Below are 9,183 nucleotides of genomic sequence, written 5' to 3'. Positions count from 1 at the left end.
AAGGCAGCTCAGGTGACCGCGAAGTCCGAGGAATCTGATTGGCCGCGTCTCTACCGAGAGGGGTGGTCCGGACCGGAAGCCAGGCCACGTGACCCGGAAGCGGCTGTTGCCAGGGCTGGCGCGCCTGCGCTCTTCTGAGTGCGCTTCTCTGAAGCGCGCGGCTGTCAGGTCGGTTTCGTGGGGAGAAGATAGTGTTTCACTGTGCCGTATATTGACCGTACTAAGCTGGGCAGGGAAGGTCCGTACTTCCAAGAACCACATTCAAACTCCGATAACTCTCGGTGCCCCAAGAGGGTGGGACGGGGCCGTGTAATGGCCGGTGATGTTGGTGAGGGGAGAGAGGGAGTGCTGCAACTCGGAAGAAAACAAAGCTCGTGGAGCTCGTGCACGCGTTTAGAGGGCTTTTTGCAATTACTTTGCCTCAAAACCATCCGGAATCCGGCCCTTCCCATCGCAATGCTGCAGTCCTAGACACCTTTTCGCCCCAAACTGTGCAAGTGTCTCTTGCCGGGGCTTGCCTCGCCCATCCTCAGTGCTGCGAATCTGAGGAGTTACTGTCCGTTCCCTGCTGAAAAGCCCGACCGGCACCTCTTCTAGATTCCGCTTCTTTCACCCTCACCTCCCCCACAGCCGCTTGGGTTCCAGTTTAGTCTTGCTGACGACTTTCTCTGCCTGGCATGCCCTTGCTCTCAAATGTCACAGCTCCTATGAAGCCTCACTCACCCATATACCCGTTAGCACATCTTGAGTTTTCTTCATTTTACATTCCAGCCTAGTTCTCTGCCTGGTATGTAACACCACTAATAAATGTGAGTTGACTGATAAGGACTCTAAAACGGTAGGTTTGTTAGTTAAGAGCCATGGTGCTGAGCATTGTGTCTGGCACAGAATGGATGTCCATTTTTTTCGAATGAGAGAGTAGTTGAATCATCCAGTCCGGCTCATTTTTTACAGATGAGGAAGGGGGAGCCCTATGGGATTAAGTGACCTTGCTTGAGCAGCCACGGGTTTCTCATGTCGAATGCTATTCATTATCCCAGTCACTTCGGTTCTTACAAAGGAAATTTAGAATATTGCTTTTGTTAAGCTATGGCCTTTTTGCAGAAGTACCCAAACATGGTCGCCAGAATTTTTTAATGGCCCAAAGGGAAAGTTTTCCAGGAAGCGAAGTTTAATCAATCAAAAGAAATCCTTTATTAGGGATTGTGTTCTTTTCATGTGTGTTAAAATGTCTGCAAAACTAAGTACATAGTAGGGATTTGGGGGCATTTTTTAATGCCCTTCTTTGGCAAGGTAAAAATGTATATTACCTCCCCTTTCAGACACTGCTATGCTGCTTGGAAATTTTCCTACTAATGTGTATGCTAAACATTGACTGTAATATTTAAAAAGTGGTCAACATAAAGCACAGAGTTGACTTTCTGTAGGTCTTTAAGCCCCCTGTCCAAATTTCTCTCAGCAACCTGACCAATCCTGTCCCAGAGGCACATGTTAATGTCCCATTTCTCCCTTACTACACAAAACATGCCATTAACCAAAGACAGATCTAATAGAATGTAATGAAAACTCGCCCTCTGAATCCAAATTCAGAAAAGCTACTTTTCTGTACAAAACTCATGTCCTCAAGTTTCCTGAGATAACTACCTCCAAGTTTAAAGTCACTGGCTGTGTTCCTCATCTTGGTCTGTGGTTCTGAAAACGAGGACGGGAGACTTGCTGATGACATACTGGCAGTCTCTGATGTTCCTAGCCAAGAAAAGGTGGGGGTTAAGGGGAGGGAGGGAGAGGAATTATGGGAAAAATAATTAGCAGCTGAAAGCAGCTATTACATAATCTTGGCTGCTTATTAATTTAGCAGAAGGAATGGCTTATTAAATTCTAATAGCAACAGCACAACTGCAAACAACCTAGCAATTAACAGTGCAGGGCCCATTATTTTGTTAATATGTTCTCTTCTTTTGGCAAGTGTATAAGAACAAAATTTATAGAAGCAGATGGTCTTTTTCAGTAGATTATAGATGGCTTATTCCCCAGTCTTAGATTAAGTGTTAATTGTGCATTCACTGTGAAAGACAAAAGGAGCACTGTTATTGTCTTTGTTGGTAATTAACTGCTTGACTTTGATTCCCACAATTTGGAAATTGTGGGCTTTGTTTGTTACATAGAGGGTTCTTCTCACCTAGTATCTTCTTCATCTGTCATGTTAATAGGGTATCTTGTTTTTAGTCCTCTGCTATTGTTATCTGGGTGGTCCTGATTTCTTGATTGTTATTGATTGATGGTACAATAATTATTTTTTATGAAAAACTAAAAATTAGATTTTATTCTTTTTTTCTGATACAGGAGACATTTATTATACTACTGTTTCTAATGGAAAAAGAGCATGTGGTTTCATGGTATATGGCTGCCAGATGTTTCCCAGGTTTCAGTGGTCCTGGTAGATAGAAGAAAATTACCAAGGTCAGAAGAGAGAAGAGATTTATCATGGAATAGAAATAACTGTATTCCAAGTGTACAGAAGGGGAAGAATTGAAGTATTTCTGGTAACCTACCTTTTATTTATGTTTTTATTGAGATATAATGGACATATCACATATTAATTTCAGGTGTATAACATAATGATTCAATAGTTATGTATATTGCAAAATGATTGCAGTAAGTCTAGATAACATCACTTGTTTTCTTTAAAAAAAAAAAGTGCCTAGCTTTTATTTGTACTAAATCCAAGAGGTGAGGGTGAAATAGAGATTTCTACCTTCTAACAGTAAAATTTTGAGATTTTTATAATTTTTCAAAAATAGTTTTAATTTCCTGTTAAATATGTGATGGCCGTATGTTTTTATCTCCTCTCCCTCTCAAAATGCCGTTAAATGAAAAAAAAAAAAAAGAGGAATATTTAAAGTATAGACCCACATAGACAGTAAGGGAGGGGACATTAAGGGGACATTAACGTGAGGGTGTCAACAAGGGTGTCATTAAGCACTGACAAGGTACATTATTAAGCACTGACAATTTAAGTAAAAATAGTACGGTATTTTGTATTGAGAATATGGAGGACAGAAGTGAAGGAATGTTGAAACAGTGCTAAGCCCTCATGCAGTAACAGAAAATAAATCCAGAAATAGAGGGTGCAACTAAAGAGATCCCACATGCCCCAACTAAGACCTGGTGCAGCCAAATAAGTAAATAAATACAAATGAATATTAAAAAATACCATAAGATTAAAAAAGAGAGAATTAGCATTATTAGCATATTTCAATACCAGGAAGTAAATTCCAGAAGCAATGATGTCTTTCCAGGGATAGAATCTTGAGGTAGGATGTAATTAAATTTATTATTACATTTTATTTTAGTGTAGGTTTTACTTTGTTTTTAAAATACTGTAATGAAGTAGATAAAAACTCTTCTGTTAATGCTAGCACTGTATTATGGATTTGTGCAGTGTTCCTTTAGCCAGTCTATATGTTATTTATTATTTATTAAATAAAAATGTCTTCTAATGGAATTCAGTGCTGAATCAGTATAGAAAATCACAGCAAGTGTAAAAAAGATACTTAGAGTTTGTAAATTTGCGTCTCCTAAGATAAAGTTGTTCTAAGGAGAAAACTGGCCTAAAATAATGAGGATTTATGAACCAAATCATTTCAAGTAGAAAGGGCTGCCACTGCCACAAAGTCCTCCACAATGAACTAAAGAGAAATGTGGAACATACATTCTTTCTTAGAAACACCATAGCTTTGAAGAAAATGCAGGAGAATGACTCTTCTCCTTTTAGTATTACATTAAAGCAAGGATTCTCAACCTAGGCAATTTTATCCCCCACCAGCGGACACTTGGCAGTATCTGGAGACATTTGGGTTGTCACAGTGGGATAAGGGAGCTCAGGAACAGTTGTTGATGCTGCTGTAATGCACAGAACACCCTCTATGACAAACAATTATCCAGCCCAAAATGTTAATAGTGCCGAGGTTGAGAAACCTGAGTTAGTCAATGAAGAGGTTAACATGCAGCAATGGAGATATCATATAGATATTTCAAGAAATGAAATAAGCACTTATCTTCATATGTTTGTTTTCTCTTGGAATAGTTGGGGGCATTCTTAATATTTGATAGGTAAAATCCGTAGCTGCTAAAAAGGCTGGCCACATATGTGAGGCAGTTAGTATTCTTTAATCTAACAAGAATAAGCTATCCTAATGGGATTTTTTTTCAAAGTGATCCTGGAATATTAGTGAAAGTTACTTACAACCAAGATCCATGAGGTGACTATTCCATCCATTCATTCATTAACATATATGTTTATTATGTTTTCTCTCTGCTTGGCACTATGGAAGGTAATGTAGATACAAAGACAAGTAAGATGTTGACTCTATCCTAAAGCTCCAAAATGATTTCTCCTGACACAGAATTCCATGTCTTTTGGCAACAAACTCTGGATGGTCAGGGGAGCAATCACCAAACATGTGAATACATTTTCTTTTAGGAAACCCCTGGAGATGCTTCCGGAGAAGGCAATGGCACCCCACTCCAGTACTCTTGCCTGGAAAATCCCATGGACGGAGGAGCCTGGTAGGCTGCAGTCCATGTGGTCACGAAGAGTCGGGCACGACTGAGTGACTTCACTTTCACTTTCATGCATTGGAGAAGGAAATGGCAACCCACTCCAGTGTTCCTGCCTGGAGAATCCCAGGGACGGGGAAGCCTGGTGGGCTGCCGTCTATGGGATCACACAGAGTCGGACATGACTAAAGCGACTTAGCAGCAGCAGCAGCAGAGATGCTTCATAGAACTTTAGATTTCTGTAATTGACAGCTTTGGAAACAATCTGCCTTAATGACTTCCCAGGGCTCTTCACAATCTTTTCATTCTGTGAGTTTGCTACAACACTCTTAATTCACAGCCATATAAGAGATTCAATATATTTTCAACAAAGCAGTTTAAAATAATTTTCTTTTGACCTGGTCCTTAAAATGAGATATTTCAGCAGTAATCTAACTCAATTAGACCCGTGGTCCTAGGATATTCTTTAGGGGACTTGTGAAAACATAAGATGGCTGGGCCTTATCCCCAAAGTTTTTGATTCAGCATGTCTGAGGTGAGACCTAAAATTACATTTCTTTTTTTCTTGTTTTAAATTGAAATATAGTTATTTTATATGGTTGTGTTAGTTTCTGGTGTACAGCAAAGCAATTCAGAGAGCATGTGTATATATATATATATATATATATATATGTATTTATAAGGATATATTCATTTTCAGATTCTTCCATTGTAGGTGTTTACCTGTGTTATATGTAGTAGTTCCTATCTGTTAATCCGGAGCTCCTAATCCATCCTCCCCCCACTTTTCCCTTGTGGTATCTGTAAGTTTGTCTTTTATATCTGTGAGTCTGTTTCTGTTTTATAAATAAGTTTGTGTCATTTTTTTAGATTCCACATATATGTGATGTCATACGATCTTTTCTTTTTGTGTCTGACTTACTTCACTTAGTATGATAATCTCTAGGTCCATCCATATTGCTGCAGATGGCATTATTTCATTCTTCACTGAGTAATATTCCATACTGTGTGTGTAATATTTATACACACACACACACACACGCCACATCTTCTTTGAGCTTCCTTGGTGTCTCAATCGGTAAAGAATCCACCTGCAGTGTAGGATACCTGGGTTCAGTCCCTGGGTCGGGAAGATCCCCTGGAGAAGAAAATGACAACCCACTTCAGTATTCTTGCCTGGGAAATCCTGTGGACAGAGGAGCCTGGCTGGCTACAGTCCATGGGATCACAAGGGTCAGACACGAACCACCACCACATCTTTATCCAATTATCTATCAGTGGACACAGGTTATTTCCATGTCTTGGCTATTGTGAATAATGCTTCTATGAACATAGTGGTGCATGATTCTTTTCAAATTAGAGTTTTTGTCTTTTCTGGATATGTGCCCAGGAGTAGGATTGCTGGATAATGTGGTAACTCTATTTTTAGTTTTTTAAGGAACCTCCATACTATTCTCCATAGTGACTATATCAATTTATATTCCTATCAGCAGTGCAGGAGGGTTCCCTTTCCTCCACATCCTCTCCAGCATTTATTGTTAGTAGATTTTTTGATGCTGTCCATGTTGACCCATGTGAGATGTTATCTCACTGTAGTTTTGATTTGTATTTCTCTTACAATTAGCGATGTTGAACATCTTTCATGTGTCTGTTGGCCATCTGTATGTCTTCTTTGGACAAATGTTGATTTAGTCTTCTGCCTGTTTTTGGAATAGATTTTTAAAATATATATATATTGAGCTGTATGAGGTGCTTGTATATTTTGGAAATTTCTCTCTTGTTGGTCACATCTTTTGCAAATATTTTCTCCCTTTCCATAGACTGTCTTTTCATTTCGTTGGTGGTTTTCTTTACTGTGCAAAAGCTTATAAATTTGATTAGGTCCCATTTGTTTATTTTTGCTTTTATGTCTTTTTCCTCAGGAGACTGACCTAAGAAAACATTGCTATAGTTTATGTCAGTGAATCTTTTGCCTATATTCTCTTTTAGAAGTTTTATGGTAAGAGTTGCATTTCTAACATTCCCAGGTGGTGCTGATGCTCCTGGTCTTAGAATCACACTTGGAGAACCACTGTGTGTTAGTTGCTCAGTTGTGTCCAACTCTTAGTGACCCCATGGACTGTAGCCTGCCAGGTTCCTCTGTCCATGGAATTCTCCAGGCAAGAATACTGGAGTGGGTTGCCATTTCCACTACCCTATAGAAAAAAAAGCTATAATAGCTAGTAGAAAAGTTCTCAAAGCCAGTGATTGTGATATAATTTTCTCAGACAAATGATTTAAAGGAAACTTGAGATCTGAATATTTTTTATTGCTGATCTCATTAAGTCTTATAACATTGGGAAAGCAATATTCCCAGTTATATGAACCTGAAACTCAATGTATATACACAGCCCACAGTTGCCTATGATCATGATGTGCCTTGTACAAACTAATGTACTGTAATAGTCCAAGTTAGAAATTAGGGCACTTAGAGAAACTTGAAGGTTGTACCATAAAAATCAGATTCTTACTTGATGAATATCACTACTGATATAAATTTTTTTCCAACTACTTCCTCCAAGTGGGGATTACCTCTAAATACTTTGTCAGCAATTACAGACATGAGGTGGAAGGGAGAGAGATGAGAGGGACCAGCTAGACAGAATCTGTATCCCTGGATAAGGCAGAAACCACTAAGTAGTATTTTAATCAAAATCTGCCTTCTCTTCCTTGGCACCCAGCTACCCTGTTCCTCCACCTCCCTTGCAGTTAGATAGGCCCGTGGGGCTGAGATCAGGCTATGAAATGTGGATGGAAGAGCTGTCGGGCTGGGCCCACAAAACCTTCCACAAGAAGGTCTCTTCCTTCCCTCCCGCCTCAACCCTGTTTTTGCCCCCTGGATGTGGACACCCAGGGTGACCTTGGAAATCAGGCTTTGAGGATGGCTGAGTTGCTATCAGCCTGGGTTCTTGAATGACTGCATGGAGCAGACACACAGACTACTGCCACCATCATCATTCCTTCCACCAATTGTACTTTAAGTGAATGAGAAATAACTTTATATCAAGCCAGTGACTTTTTTTTTCCAGGTTCATCTGTTACAACTATTAGTGTTACTAGCCATCCTTGCAAACTGTTACATACTTTATTACAAAGAGAAGAAGCCATAAGGATGGGAAGCCATTTTCAAGTGGCTAGCTTTTTGTCTTGATTCTGAACCTACTTTTTGTGCTCCTACATGTGTCTCCCTTTGATTGAAATATAAAGCGAAATCTATATATAAAATCTTAGTTCAGAATTTAAAACTACTCATCTATCAAAGGGGCAGAAAAGACTGATTTGAGACTTTTCATTAACTTTACATTCCTCTGGCAAAACATAGCATTTGTACTAGGCAGTAGATGATGCAATATTTAAAAAATCATACGACTGAAAGAGGCAAGAAAATGGCACGGGGGAGCATATTCTGGTGAACTATCCCTGATTGTCAAAAGTGGATGATGTTGTCAGTTTCTTAGAACCGAGACACCAAAGCTGACAGTTTATTTATGATCAGATTATATCCTTGTCTTCTAAATACTATAGGACAAAGTTAAAACATTATCCTGAAACACTATTTAGAATACATGGACATTTCAATTGAATGGTTTGAAAAAATTTTAGAAATAATACATACATTTTAAATGTAACAAATAAGTGAAATAATGGATTTTTAAAGGCCACTTCACTTAAAAACTTCATTTTACAAATAAGGAAATTTAGCCCCCAAAAAGTAAACAAATTGCTCAAGATCATGAGGAGCTCAGAGCCCTGTGTTCTGTATCCAGCCAGTGGTTTCCCACCATAGTCCATTGTCTCCTCCCCATAAATTACTAACCCACTATCTTTAGACAAAAATAAACAGATAAACTGGAAAACCACACACCCACAACACCTCAAAATACAAACACTTCTTTATCTTGCCTTTCTGTTTGGTACTAAAGTATTTCTGTCTGCACTAGCAAACTGAAACCTTTGCGATCTCCAGGATTGGGATAGTATTTTACTAATCTTTCTATCACAGAACCTAATCCAATACTTTGCATAGAGTTCAGTTCAGTTCAGTTGCTCAGTTTTGTCCGACTTTTTGTGACCCCATGGACTGCAGCATGCCAGGCCTCCCTGTCCATCACCAACTCCCGGAGCTTACTCAAACTCATGTCCATCAAGTTGGTGATGCCATCCAATCATCTCATCCTCTGTTGTCCCCTTCTCCTCCTGCTTCAATCTTTCCCAGCTCAGGGTCTTTTCCAAGGAGTCAGTTCTTCACATCAGGTGGCCAAAGTATTGGAGTTTCAGCTTCAGCGTCAGTCCTTCCAATGAACATTCAGAACTGATTTCCTTTAGGATGGACTGATTGGATCTCCTTGCAGTCCAAGGGACTCTCAAGAGTCTTCTCCAACACCACAGTTCAAAAGCATCAATTCTTTGGTGCTCAGCTTTCTTTATAGTCCAACTCTCACATCCATACTTGACTACTGGAAAAACCATAGCTTTGACTCTATGGACCTTTGTCAGCAAAGTAATGTCTCTGCTTTTTAATATGCTGTCTAGGTTGGTCATAGCTTTTCTCCCAAGTAGCAAGCATCTTTTAATTTCATGGCT

The sequence above is a fragment of the Bos mutus genome, chromosome X, assembly GCF_027580195.1.
Source record: "Bos mutus isolate GX-2022 chromosome X, NWIPB_WYAK_1.1, whole genome shotgun sequence".
NCBI classification, from domain to species: domain Eukaryota; kingdom Metazoa; phylum Chordata; class Mammalia; order Artiodactyla; family Bovidae; genus Bos; species Bos mutus.
The sequence above is the reverse complement of the archived record's forward strand: the minus strand, read 5'-3'. Positions refer to the sequence as shown.